Here is a 13,490-nt window from a genome sequence, read left to right as displayed (position 1 = left end):
GAGATGTTGACAGTACTTTCAATGAGGTTTTTATTTGTGATATGAAGCGCTACAGTGACCTCAGTGTTGTTTCATCCAGTTGGAGTAGCATAAAATGACATATTTAGCTCATTACTGAAAAGTGTAGTTACCCTTTTTGCTTTCTTTTCTCATTTCTATTCAAAGGAGATGCTCAGATACACAGTCCTGTGTTCTGTGTGCAATATTGCACATACACTGCCATGGACAATGAGTCCAAATAGATCATCTCCATGGTCAGCACTGACAAGCAAAAGACACTGAGGAACTTCTTGTCATGGAGAAGGAGGGCCTCATGCGTACCTTTTGAGACGCTCTGTCAAAATTTGCACAGATGCTCATACCCAAATATCAGCACTCTTCAGTAAGTGGATTTATTGTAGTTTTCTTTAGGGGTTGGTGCAGCAATCCAACTTTCTGCATCAAGTCCCAGACCACATTCATCACTTACATTATTCTTGAGATTGTTTTGGATTATTACATAGCATATTATGTGTTCCATGATTTGTTTTTGTCATCCAGACAAATGGAAATGCAAAGACAGTGAAGTCCACCACACCCTGGACATCTGGCAAAGGTCCAAAAACTTGGATAGAAAAATTCATGCAATAAGTTCATGATAGATAGATAGATAGATAGATAGATACATCAACCCTCTTGTCATAAACCTACTTGACGTTCCATCAAAATGAATTTTGTTCAATGTCCAGGCAGGGCAGCAAAAGGGGCGCTCCATTCTACAGATGTGGAATAAAGACATCTGCAACCACTTCTGGCTTTGCTGTGAGACTGCAGATAACTATGAAGAGTTATGAAGTATTACAGAAATTTATCTTTTGTAATGTTTCTCTTCAGTGTTGATATTTAGACACCAAGCCAAAAAGATTATTGAAGCTTTTATTTGAATTCAGTCAGTCCCTCATCCCTCACTATGATTTATAGAGTAATGTAATTACTGATGTACTAGGCCTTTAGTGTACGCCTCAGTGTCAAATGCTGTATTTATGTGACTAGTCGTACCAAAAGGTTTCATATAAAATAATGCTTTGGACAAAATATTACTTTAAAAACCTCAAATGAAAATGCTTGGTAGACCTTGGCCAACGGGTTGGACCCTTTTGCTGACTCGTGATCGTGTTCACCTGTGATTTGTGCAAACTGGGTTTGATTTCTTGCTGCCCTCAGAATTCACAGGACATGTGGATTGGAGTCCTGCACCACGTCACAGGAGAGCATGTGTGGGCCCTTGGTGCCTGTCGCTATGGCCCCTTGGTGGAAATCAGAGAAAAGGAGTGGACTCAGAAGGGCACACTGGAGACTGAAAGAACTTATTCTTGATGCACACTGGCTAAAGGACGTCCACAAGCATCTGCTTTTAATGTATATATCAGCATAGGTCTATGTTAAACTCACTACATAGGTCTATGTTCCACGTACTGTTTTCCCCTATGTAAATATTTCACTGCAATTTTGATTTGATGTTGCTATGCCTTGAATCATGTAAGCAGAACAGAAATCAATTGTATATTGTTTCCACTGTGCTCTCAAGTCAACTGCAGGATTGGAGTCCTTCCACAATCACATACTTATGTGGGCAAGCAAGCGCTTCAACCTCTCCCCACCTGTATATGCAGCTTAGACCATGGCGGCTGGCCTGGACTACAATCATCACATTCACAGACCAGCCAAGAAAAAAGCTGATGGCTCAATTCAGTATGTTGTATTATAAGTATACCTATGCGTTTTAGTCAATAAACTTATAGGTGCTGAGTCAATAGTATGACAAATACAGCTACATTTTTCTGTTTATGTACAAGAACAAAATGCAAGGTACTTATTTAATGTGTTGATGGGTTTTTATGTGGAAATGCAAACTATTGTGCAATGTAGGGTAATAAGAACGTTGTACAACAAGAAGTCCGAGAAGTAGAGCCTGTACACACTGAAGGTGGAGAAGGACAACAGCTACATCGCAGACCTCCCAAACGCTATCCTGCAGCAAAGGTTGTTTGCTACTGAGGGGATGCCATGGAGCAGAGTCAGGAGGCCTGATGTGTTCTGAGGTGTCCCTGCCCCAGCCACCCAGGAGCTATTGCAGATGCAAGTCAGCAGAGGGCTAGGTGAGTTGGCTTACGATACTGTAGCTTGAGCATGAAGTGGCAACATACTTGTGTGCAAAAGCTAGTTTAAAATCCATATGGCTCTGTTGTAAAGAATGCCAAAGTGTAGACATTTATGCCAGGTTCCACATACCATTTTCAGGTCTGTTTTACAGATTCTGAACCTCAGAACTACTTATGATCTACAATAGTTATCTAAGTAAAGTCATGGCACAAGCATATGAAATGTGTGGCTTTGTTGCCAAATACAGATATTGCAAGAAATCACTGATTGTGAAACTATGCAAATGACTCTGAAACTGAAACTCGCTAACTCTAAAATAGCTAGGGCTGCTAACTATCAAATGACTGTAAATGGCAAAATGAATACGCAAATTTAATATAACACAGGCCTACACCTATTTCAGGCCAATTTTAAATATGGCCAAATAATACTTGGCTCCCACAATAGGTATGACTTTGAAAACTGTTGTGAATGTTTGTCACTGCATAAAATGCAGCCAAAGTTGTAGTAGTCTTATTCTTTGAAAGTAATGTGGGTTTCTTTGAAATGCAGTAATTACTGTCAGATATGTGATTGTAATACTCTTTCTAAAGGACAATCACAGCCAAAACAGTAGAAGATTGCCACAGCACCCATATGATGTCAAATGCACAGCCTGACCTGTTTGTCAACACTGACTGACTGTTTATACTATACGTGTAAAGAAAAGGCATTTATCACTTTTAAGATTTTATTCAAACAAGTGATACCAGGTTGTGCAGAACAAAAAATAATTAAAATCTACTTTGTATTATTGTCTACACCCTCCTGGGGATAGAAAAAGGAAAACAAATAAAATCTGTAATATACATATGTTCAACCACTCAATGTAAATATTGGTATTGTATTTTGCATGAGGATCTGGATAACGGTCATGTTTTTTCTAGCCATAGCAGCTGGGTGTAACTGCTCTATGACCCTGCCCCAGTGCTCCATATTGTCACACGACAAATTATCTGTATGCTGCATAACAGAACTGTCCGTTACTCTCCCCTGTGTCTGGAAGATCAGCCACTGCCCTGATATCATTCCAGATCCATCTGGCAAGGTGCAGGACCCCCTCCTGCAAAATATAGGTTTCCATATGTGGCAGCTTGGAAACACAGGAGTCATGATGTTGCCCACAGCACTTTCTTTCCACATCTGTGGGCATTTCTCTGCACTTCTGGCAGACACACCAAATGGGTTGACCTGTAACAGGAGGGCCCGGTGGAGGAGCATCTGCTGAAGTGGAGAATATCAAAGATCAGGCTTGGGTCACGTGTCAGGCAGAGCTCCAACACTTGATGTGATTTGTTCCAAGCTCAGTCCTCAAATTCTGGCCTGTAAAGCAATAGATCATCAACATGATTAGATATTTTCATTGAACAGAGCTTTATTGTCCTCTAAGAGGACTTGTGTGTCCACAGTGCATGCCAGGTCAACAGAGTTGTAGTTATTGGTGGTGTTGATGTCAGAAAAATATCAAAAGTAATGTGCTACTATAGATACCTGCTCATCTGTAATCCTTTGAGGTTATATATTATATATTATCTTGTCCAAGAACATCTGCTCCTTGGCCTGTCGCACTCCGATCTCCCCGTCCTCTGCCTCCACTTCCTCGGACCCTGCTGGTTGCCCTCCCTCTCACAAAACCTCCTCTGCTTCATCCTCGACCCCAAGCCTGTCCTCTTTGACCAGATGATGTGCTTGGCTCTGGAGTGTACTCATAATCAGAGCCAACAATGCTCTCATTGTGGAAGCTCTAACATGCAAAACAACGTATTGTTATGACCTGGCTCAAGTGGCCACAACAAAAGGGAAACACACCATGTCAATGTTTAACAAAATATAATTTATTAAATCAAATTAAACAAATTAACTAAATATTTACAATATGGGGCTTGGATGTCAGTATAATCAGTAGTGTAGTGTGCATGAGTGGAAGATGTGTGTGTGGGTGTTGTACGGTGCAAAAAAGCAAAAGAACTAAAGCAACATAACCAAATCGAAAAGGCGTCGGTGGGGAAGAGTGAGAGCTGGCGCAGCGGCCAAATGCCAGAGAGTCAGCCAGAGGCTGAGCTGTGCTGCAGCCCAGAATTAAATAACCTGCTGATGATTACCTGCAAAACAAAGCAGACAACCAGGTAAATTGCACAGCAAACACAGCACACAACAGATGACATGTTATGAGTAAAATACAAAATTCAGGTTTGTCAATGTGTCACTGATGGTAACAGAAAAAAATCACCAGGTAGCTAGGTAAGTACTGCAGCTGTTTTGTCTGCAGACATTATGGAAGAAATGCACTGAACGTTTAAAATAAACACTCAAAACAAACTTTGGCTGTGTACTACTGCTAACCTTGTTGATGTTTTTAGCTTTGCTTGATATCTAACCTTACTGCAGCCAACTGTTGTTAGCTAGCCAGCAATAAGTTACTGCATCAAACTCGATTTCCCAATACTAATATGCTAGCTTTGACAGCTGTGAGTACTAATAATAACAACCGTGTTTGTTGTTTACATTCTATATGATAATGTTAGGTGTTTTTTTACATGTGAATGAGACATGAGGGAGTTGGATATGGTTAGCGATGACAACAGTGTGCTACACTCTTCTCCCTAATGCTCTCTTATGGACTCGTCCTCAGGAACACCCAGGTGTCTCTTAGGAGCACAACAACAAGCGGAAACACCTCCCAAAGCTCTATTTCTGGAATAAATGATAGAAATCATTGTACAAAATAACAGAGACCTGCATGACACAACGTTTGACTTTTTGAGCCACCCATTTGGTAATTATACATGGAAATTTGTTTACCGTATACAGTAGAGTAGGTTTGGGTTCTAATAACTGATATGATTGATGATTAGATTAGTCAGTTTATATAGAGTTGATATTTGACATCTAGGCTCTGGCCTCACATGAGCATACATAGCAAATACTGGGGAGTGCTGATAATAGGATTAAGGTTGGCATTGGCAGGATTGCCGCTGAGTGTAGTGGCAACACAGATGTAATGTGACATTAAGAACAGTAAAGTAAGCTGATCATGAACCCACTGTTTTGAGTGAAACATTTCTCTAGTGCATAACTGAGCATGGTGTTTGGAAAATGTGCGAAGGTGATTACTTCAAGGAAAATAAATCAAACAAATCAAACCATAAAACAAATATGAGAAATATGTATGGGCTGAGCAAGATACCAGTCATGTTTACATTCCTGAAGCATTTTACATAACCAAACCTAAGTCTACAGAGCCAAAACAACAGCAACAGACCTGAGGAGAAGAGTGCCAATTCAGTCCTTAACAGTACAAAAGTGAAATATCACAACTAAGCTAATTAGCAGCATGAAAGTATCATTAATTGCGCCAAGGAAAAACAGCCAACAGAAAAATAAGCTCAAACACCAAGAGACACTAGCTAATTCACAATACCATAACAAATAAATGAGCCAGCAGCCTCATAGCTAACTGATATTGTTGAGCAAAAACAACAACAAAGTCTGACTGAAGACAGCCAAGACATCTCCTCACAACAACACACATCTAAGCAAAACTAACAAGACTCACCTAGCTTGGTTGAAGTGAAGCAGCGATCCCTGGCACCTCCGCGGATGCAGGAAGAGCTAAGCCGCTGACAGGAAAACTCCTGCTTGAAGTGGAGTTTGAGGTTGACAACCCATGTGAGAAACTATGAAGGAAGTGAGACATAAAAACGGGAGCAGGAGAGCACCAACGCGAATATTACCGCCACAAAACAGTAACGTTAGCTACTGAAGCTGCATTAACAAACAGTTGACAGGTGAGCTATGAGTGGACAGAGTCCACGCTAAAGAATTGACAGAGCGGTGGCAGTTCAAATTGCCCACCATATTGAGAAGTATGTGACAGCTAGCTAGCAGAAAGTCAGCATGGAAGAAGTATTCAGATCTTTTACTTACAGGACCAGTAGGTAGGATTTAGTGGCATCTAGCAGTGAGGTTGCAGATTGCAACCAACTAAATACCACTCCCCCTCCCCCTACCCTTCCAAACGTGTAGGAGAACCTACGGTGGCCACAAAAAACGTGAAAGGCCCTCTCTATAGCCAATGATTGCTTTGTCCATTCTGGGCTGCTGTAGAAACATGGCGGGCTCCGTGGAAGAGGACCCGCTCCCCATGTAGATAAAAAGGGCTCATTCTAATGTAATGAAAACACAATGATTCTTATTTTCAGGTGATTATACACTAAAACTTACTTATGTATATATTCCATTTTGCCAAGACTGTTCTACTAGATGCCACTATATACTACACACTGCACCTTTAAGTAAAAGCAGTGGTGGAAAGTAACTAAGTACATCTGAGGTACTTGTACTTAACTTGAATATTTCCATTTTATGCTACTTTATACTTCCAATCCACTACATTACAGGGAAATATTGTACTTTCTATTCAACTACATTTATTTGACACTAATTACTTTTCAGATTAAGATTTTAGACAATAGATAATATGACAAGCTTTTAAAATACAACACATTTTGGAACATTAAACCAGTGGTTTTCAACCTTTTTGGCTTTTGACATGTTACAAAAAGCAGCGTGTAGTCAGAGTCACATTCCAGATGTCTGAGTTGTTAACAGCTCCCCCAAATAGTAATTTTTCCCTCTAAACTTCTCACATGGTTTCATTTCAATAAATGTTCAAATGACCAAATATTTCACAAAAACCAAAGATTAGAGAAAAGTCCAAAAACTGAAAACAGATTTGTGTATCAGAACTTTGTTTTTTCTTCTTTCCTCTCCCATTAATCATCTCACGACCCTTCAGATTTATCTGTTGACCCTTTGGAGGGGCCCGACCCCTAGGTTAGGAACCACTGGACTAAACTAGCTAACTGTATATGAAGTAGTTCAAACTAGCTCCACTTCCAGCAGCTACAACAGTAACATTCTGCTTACACACTGATGCTTCAGTATTAATAATCTAATGATGTCATATATAATAATATATCAGTCAGGGGAACCAAACGAGTACTTTTACTTTAATACTAATGTGTAAAGCATTTTGCCGCTACTTTGTACTTCTGTTACAAGACTGACTGGCAGTTCGGTTCCTGGCGTGTCTAGGGCAAGTTCATTCCCTAACATACTGTGTGTGTTTGGAAGAGAAGGCTGGCTGGCAGTGGGTTGTGTGGGGCTTACTTCCAGTCAACAACAGCGGTTAGCTCCAATTGAGAGCTCCCCACGAGCAGCCAGCCCAGACAGCGTCAGTAGTTTGTTTGTTGGTGGTGGCTGGTCCAAAACTAAACAAAGCTGGAGGTAGTCGGCTTTCAGTTCTCAAGGCCAAAGACAAAAGTTGCTCTGGTGTTGGGTCTCTCACTCTCACGGTCGTTCACGGTTGTTCATCGCCAAAATCACTTCTGGACACGGCTACCCAGAAGCCTTACCACACCTGGGCCACCGGGTTAATTGATGTCTCATCCACTACCAGCCAGCCAAAAGGAAAGAAAGAACTAAGACTACTAAAGAGCATACTGCTCAACTTAACATTTTTACTAAAGTAGGACTTTTCATGCAGGACTTTTACTTGTAATTGAGTATTTTTACATTGCTGAATTCATACTTTTACTTAAGTAAAGGGTCTGAATACGTCTTCCACCACTGAGTAAAAGCAAAACCTCAACAAAAAAACAATCAATTACAAGTAAAAGTCCTGCATTCAAAATCTTATTTAAGTAAAACATATTGTATACATATTGTCAGCAAAATGTAGCCTATTTAAAGTATCAAAAGTAAAAGTACTCATTATGCAAAATGGCCCAATTTAGAGTGTTATATTTATCATAGACGTTACATTTATATTTACAGAAAGAACTGTATGATAAATGTTATTATTTGACATTGACATGCATCAGGATGCATTAGCGTTTGCACTACAAGACATGTGGTCAAACGCGTCCCACACCACCTTGGCAAGTGGTTTGAGTGATCGGATCACAATATGTCTTATAGTCCCTTTACACCTTGCATTAAAATATGTCTCATATCCATATTGTATTTATATATGATTTAACCTGATTACATTTACACTTGATATTAATATGTGTCTCCAGTTTCCACATTCAGATCCGATTGACATCCAATCGCTCTGTCCAGCTCAAACAACCGAACATCACATCCTCCTCTCGTTTGCGCGGGGTCCAAAAAAACAAAACAAATTTTTAAAAAGTAGCCATCCATAAAGCTACGCTATTGTTTGGACTTTTTTTTTTTCAATTGCCAAGTTTCGCTTGTATACTTCCATCAAACCAAACTGACAGCTGACACTTGGTCTCGTCTTGACTCAATCTATGAGAGTTTTGAATATCCATAGCTTTCTTGCTGCTTTCTTGCTAGAAGCTGAGTGTGCTAACAGGCTAATGGCTGCTACCTCACTGGTTTGGAACAGTCAAGCGTGATTACATTTTTCCACCCATGAAGTTGTTGTATATGGGTTGACAATACAAATACATTTACACTTACACAATGCGTCCCTGAGCACTTCCAGAGATGGTTTGGCTGACTGGATCACAGTCAATCCATAATGCGTCTTGGGTGCATTTACACCTGTACTTTCATGTGGTCAAGCACTAGCTGATTGCAATCTGATCACCCAAAACGCATTTTAGTTTGTGCTGTAAAGGGGGCATTGATGGTCGTCACACTTGTATTTAGTGCTATCCACTTGTGATCCGATCGCCCAAGACACATTTTAAAACCAAGTGTAAACAGGGTCTCTATGAACGGAAGACATCTCAGTCATGTAAAAGATTCCCACTGAGATGTTGCACCTGTTGATTTAGCAGTGTCTGTTCTGCTGTCAGCATCGGTTGAACCTTTAATTTGATTAATTCGTCAACCATCAAGATGTCAATAGCTGAGCACATGTTGTTTGTCCAACACAATCACAATCCTTTCCGTTCTCATTAGGGGATATATTTAGTTCCAGGTGACTCACACTTTTGTATACTGTCATTACTCATTTTGACAAATGCAGTTTTGATGGAGAGCATATTTATGTTAAATGTTTGAGAATGAGCTATTTAATTGCCTTTTCTTAATTGCATTATCTGCTCTTTAGCTCACTTCCTTGTGTGTATCATTGTTTGTGGATTTCCTGTTCCATAGCTGTATTTAGTTTTTACTTCAGTTTATCCTACAAACCATTACTCCTCTTTTGATAAGAGATTATAATGTAAACAATAAGCGCTGGGCAGCTGTGTAACTGACATATTGCATGTACTGTAGCTTCAATCCTCATGTGTGTCTTTCCATTTATACTAAATTCTTCCAACTGTTACTAATTGAAAGACTTTTTATGAGAAAACCCTGCCAGTAATCAAAGATATTGCCCAAAAATCACAGAAAAAGCTCTTGTCTTACTAACATCAGCATCCCACTCATGATTAAAGCTTTGTACACATGTGGGATCATATTAAATTGAAGTGGAAGGAAATACAACTTAATGCAGTACACAAATAGCATTCACATCTCACTACATATGTACAGCATAAGTGGTTTATATCATCAAGGGGAAATGTTGTATTTCTAAACAGCAGTACAATGACATCATCTCAGGTATGTAGAAGAGTTTTTATGACGTTCTCCCAATCAATATGAATACCTCATTGGAACGGCATTTTCACCCACAAACAAAGATTAAAATCAACCGCAAACAAAATACACTAAACCATCTTTTCCTGCAGGGAAAAACAGGCCATGTTTATCAGCTGTTCTCAAACCTCTACATACCTAATTGAGGATAATAAGAAGGAGCACATATCGTTTGAAAATGAAGAGTGAGCTCTTCTTCATTTTCACAGAGTGAGAGAGAGAGAGAGACGCAGAGCTCGTCAGCGCCAAGAGAGCCTCTGAAACAGCTGATTAGATTACCCTGCTGGGGCTGCGGTGAGGCTTTAAGCTGTGGCAGCCACCCCACCACTCACCTCAGCTGCCCTCTTCTCCATTGCTCATCTCCCCTTTGTCCCAGGCTCATGGTCCAGTCCCTGCAGAGTAACACCCCCCCCTGTAGGATCAAGGAAGGACTTCAACATGGAGACCTCAAACACCTGGCTGCATTTCGTCAGGGTTGTTGAGGTGAGTAAAATACCGCAGCACATTTTTTTGAGTGGAAAAGAAGATAGTATTTTCCAAAATGTTGGGGTTTTGATTGTGTTGAGAGCTGTAAGTGAAACTAGAGCATATCCAAATAGTGCAGAAGCATATCCAGATTCAGTTAGAATGTATATTTTTCCTATTTGACAGTTAATTAAATGTTTTGTATTAGAAGTTAAAGGCAGGTTTAAATATTTCAATATGCTGTCTTCATGCAGTTAGAAATACCACATTTTTTATGACAAGTCAGCAAAGGAAATTGCATTTCAGCTTTTATTAGAGTCTCTGCCAATCACTGTCAAGACCTCGAAATGTCTTCCAGGCAGACTCATGTCCTACTCAAATATATTACTACACATTCAAGAAATGACAGCAGAGTCCAGAGATGAACAGTATACTCCTTTATTCATTACTCAATAATAACAATCCACAAAGCTAAATACAAAGATGCTTTTCTACTTCGGTTGGGAAACTTATCAAGATCCCTGTCAATTCAAAAACCATCCTCTATCATAATATGTATTTATTACAAGGCTTGTTTTAAAGCTGTTCTGATCCTATCATACATTTATTGTCTGTCTATGGACGTTTAAATGAATGAGCACAATAGAAACAACATAATACCTGCTTCAATTAACATTTGTGAATTGAATTCATATATCCAATCATATATCAATATCTCTCTTCAGAATCCAGAATAATAATAAATAAAAATCATAATGATGGTTTTGAAATATACAAATAAAGATGGATACGAAAGTACCTCAACCTAGTTCAAGAGGAAGCTAGGAGGAAATGATCCAGGCAGTCCGGTTTTGTCACAGATGACATTTTGACATGTCACAGAAGGAAAAGTTCAGGTGTTAGTAATAAATTTAACGATGGCTGAATTCCATTCAGCTGCTTCAGTTTCAGGGTCCTGGTATTGTGCCTGCTGGCTCACTGTCACTGTCATGTCTTACTGGGACTCTTGAATAGAACAGAGCCATTGTTAATGTTATGAGTAACACCTGTGCTTTTCTTACTATGACAAGTCCAAATGTCTGTTTTGAAAAAGGTCTGTTGACAGTTGACAGTTAGTTAATTTACTGTGATCTGTCATATAAAAATAGTGTGGTCAAGTAATTGCAGTCAAAAAAAACCCCTTAAAAATCCTTATGTATGCAACTCTTCCTCAAAACCATCAACAGCTTTAAGCCGTGAACTGTTTTAAACATATTTAAGTGTATATATATATATATATATATATATATATATATATGTGGGTGTGTGTGTGTGTGTGTCTTTGTAGGCATTATGATAATGTTAATGTTAATTTTGAAAAAGAGACTGAATGAGACAATAATACACATAAAAGACACAAAATATACATGAGTCATCACCTGTTGCTTGAGAGAGAAAAATCTTAACCACAGCTCTCCATCCTGTGTCTGCTGTCAAAATAGTCAGATATTGTGTTCATTTATAATTATTTCTTAATTTTCCTGAATCATTTTTAGTTATTTATTGGTGTGTTATTGTTAATCTCCCAAATAGAATAGAATAGAATATAGATATATAAATTATTGCAAGAAAGAGATAGCAAAGCAGTCAGCAGAACAAACACAGAGACAAGGTCATGTTACACATTAAGAACATTTCATGTCATGTCTGTGGCTTAATTCTCATCAGTCACTTTGCAGAGTTAAGAATACTGATGGCACTTAGGATGAAGGACTTCTTAAATGCATTTTTAGCAGTCAGGGGCAACTCTTTAGCACCTCCCGGAGCTCAAAGGCTCAAACTGTCTGAATAGAGGATGGGAACTATCTGCCTGGATACTCTTTGGTTTCTTCTTCGTCCTTTCCATAAAAAGTTTAATCAAGGACTTTTAGTGTTTGCCAACAATTCTGCTGGCTATTAGGACAATCCTAGAAAGTTTATTCTTAGATCTACACTTTAAGTGACCATGCCAGGTGGGAAAATGAAAAGTTAAAACACTCTCAACAAGAGTTTTGTACAATTCATTGTACAGTCTTGATTCTAGTAGAGTAAAGATTAATTTACATATTTGTCTTCACCACAGACATACCTTTAATTTTTATACCATGCACAGGTGTAAAATTTAAAGTCAGTCCAGTGAACTGTGTAATTATAGTCTCACTTATCTCTTGTCGTTATTTGCATAATACTCCCTCAAATACACATGCACTAATCAGAAGAGTTGCACCTACAACTGTGCTTCCAGACAAAATAACGGGTACACAGGCGTAAAATGCCACACATTAGAAACGAGACTTAAAAGGTCAGGAGTTAAGGAATTTCAGTTTTTGATGATAATAAATCCTTGTTCTGAGCAAAATGGATTAACCTCAAAAGATAGATCACTGTTGAAATGACAGCTGAATATGTGGCTCCTTGTGTACTTGTTGTACTGACTGTACTGTAGTTCTGATGAATAATGAATCCTCTGACTTCTACCATAAATCTTTATGTTCAATATTTTTATTCTTTTAATGTGTTAGAAAGGTTGCAGATGCTATTTTGCTGCAGGCCCAAGCTTTTATCTCCTCCTGGAAAGACGCTCGCAGTGTACAGGTCCACACACAATAGCGAAGGGATGTAACATTTTGTCTATGAGCTGGCCGAGGCTGCTACTGGCAGCCTGTGATGTTCCAGATGGTGGCAGGTTTCCCTTCCAGCAGTCTGTCAGTCTTGGCTCTGAGCCACCTGTGAGTCAGGTAGGGCAGGTGAGGACAGCTTGGCAACGATACACTGCGATACACAAGCCCAGGACATGCCCTGGGATTTGAGAGAGCCGGCTGATCTCTGACCTGGATCAGTAAGAATTAATTGCGTTATCTCATTTATTTCTCAAACACACTACACATACAACATAAACAGTTGGTGCAATGTTAAATTCGTTGAGGATGCACAATAGTGTACCAGCATTTTTTTTGTATTTCATGAAGGTTACCTTTCTAGCCCATTAATATGTACAAATAGCAATATGCTCTACAACTTTTTACCTTTTACCTTGTCTTCAGTTTTTGTCTGGATTGCTATTTGTTGAAATTTGTTGAAAAGTGAACACCAACAGTCACACTAGCAGATATCCAAGTACAGCACATATCTAATGATAGTCACGGTAGTATATGTTAGCAACTGTCAAAAGTCAGCCTATAGGAGCATTAATATGATGTTGG

General features: G+C 39.2%; 2 long non-coding RNA genes across 9 annotated transcripts in view; one reads left to right on the top strand and one right to left on the bottom strand.

The window, feature by feature from the left end:
* The window catches only part of LOC122998110, a 38,923-nt gene that overhangs the window by 5,337 nt on the left and 20,096 nt on the right, over positions 1 to 13,490 (top strand). For 4 of the 6 annotated variants that reach the window (XR_006407347.1, XR_006407343.1, XR_006407344.1 and 1 more), the window contains exons 3-7: positions 166 to 382; positions 541 to 595; positions 729 to 1,731; positions 1,909 to 2,138; positions 10,181 to 10,287. This is a non-coding gene — a long non-coding RNA (uncharacterized LOC122998110). The remainder of the gene's footprint in view (positions 1 to 165; positions 383 to 540; positions 596 to 728; positions 1,732 to 1,908; positions 2,139 to 10,180; positions 10,288 to 13,490) is intronic. The other 2 variants (XR_006407346.1, XR_006407345.1) reach the window with 2 other exon arrangements.
* LOC122998108 lies at positions 2,701 to 10,021 on the bottom strand. 3 transcript variants are annotated; one of them, XR_006407340.1, is made up of 4 exons: positions 9,943 to 10,021; positions 5,738 to 5,858; positions 3,673 to 4,283; positions 2,701 to 3,504 (listed from the first exon to the last, which is right to left on the bottom strand). It is a non-coding gene; the product is annotated as an uncharacterized LOC122998108 (long non-coding RNA). The 3 variants fall into 3 exon arrangements; XR_006407341.1 differs by lacking the exon at positions 9,943 to 10,021 and adding an exon at positions 6,109 to 6,234; XR_006407339.1 differs by lacking the exon at positions 9,943 to 10,021 and having other exon boundaries at positions 5,738 to 6,102.

This window comes from Thunnus albacares, chromosome 15 (assembly GCF_914725855.1).
Source record: "Thunnus albacares chromosome 15, fThuAlb1.1, whole genome shotgun sequence".
Taxonomy (NCBI): Eukaryota; Metazoa; Chordata; class Actinopteri; order Scombriformes; family Scombridae; genus Thunnus; species Thunnus albacares.
Note: the sequence above shows the minus strand (reverse complement) of the source record. Positions and strands in the feature narration are given on the sequence as shown.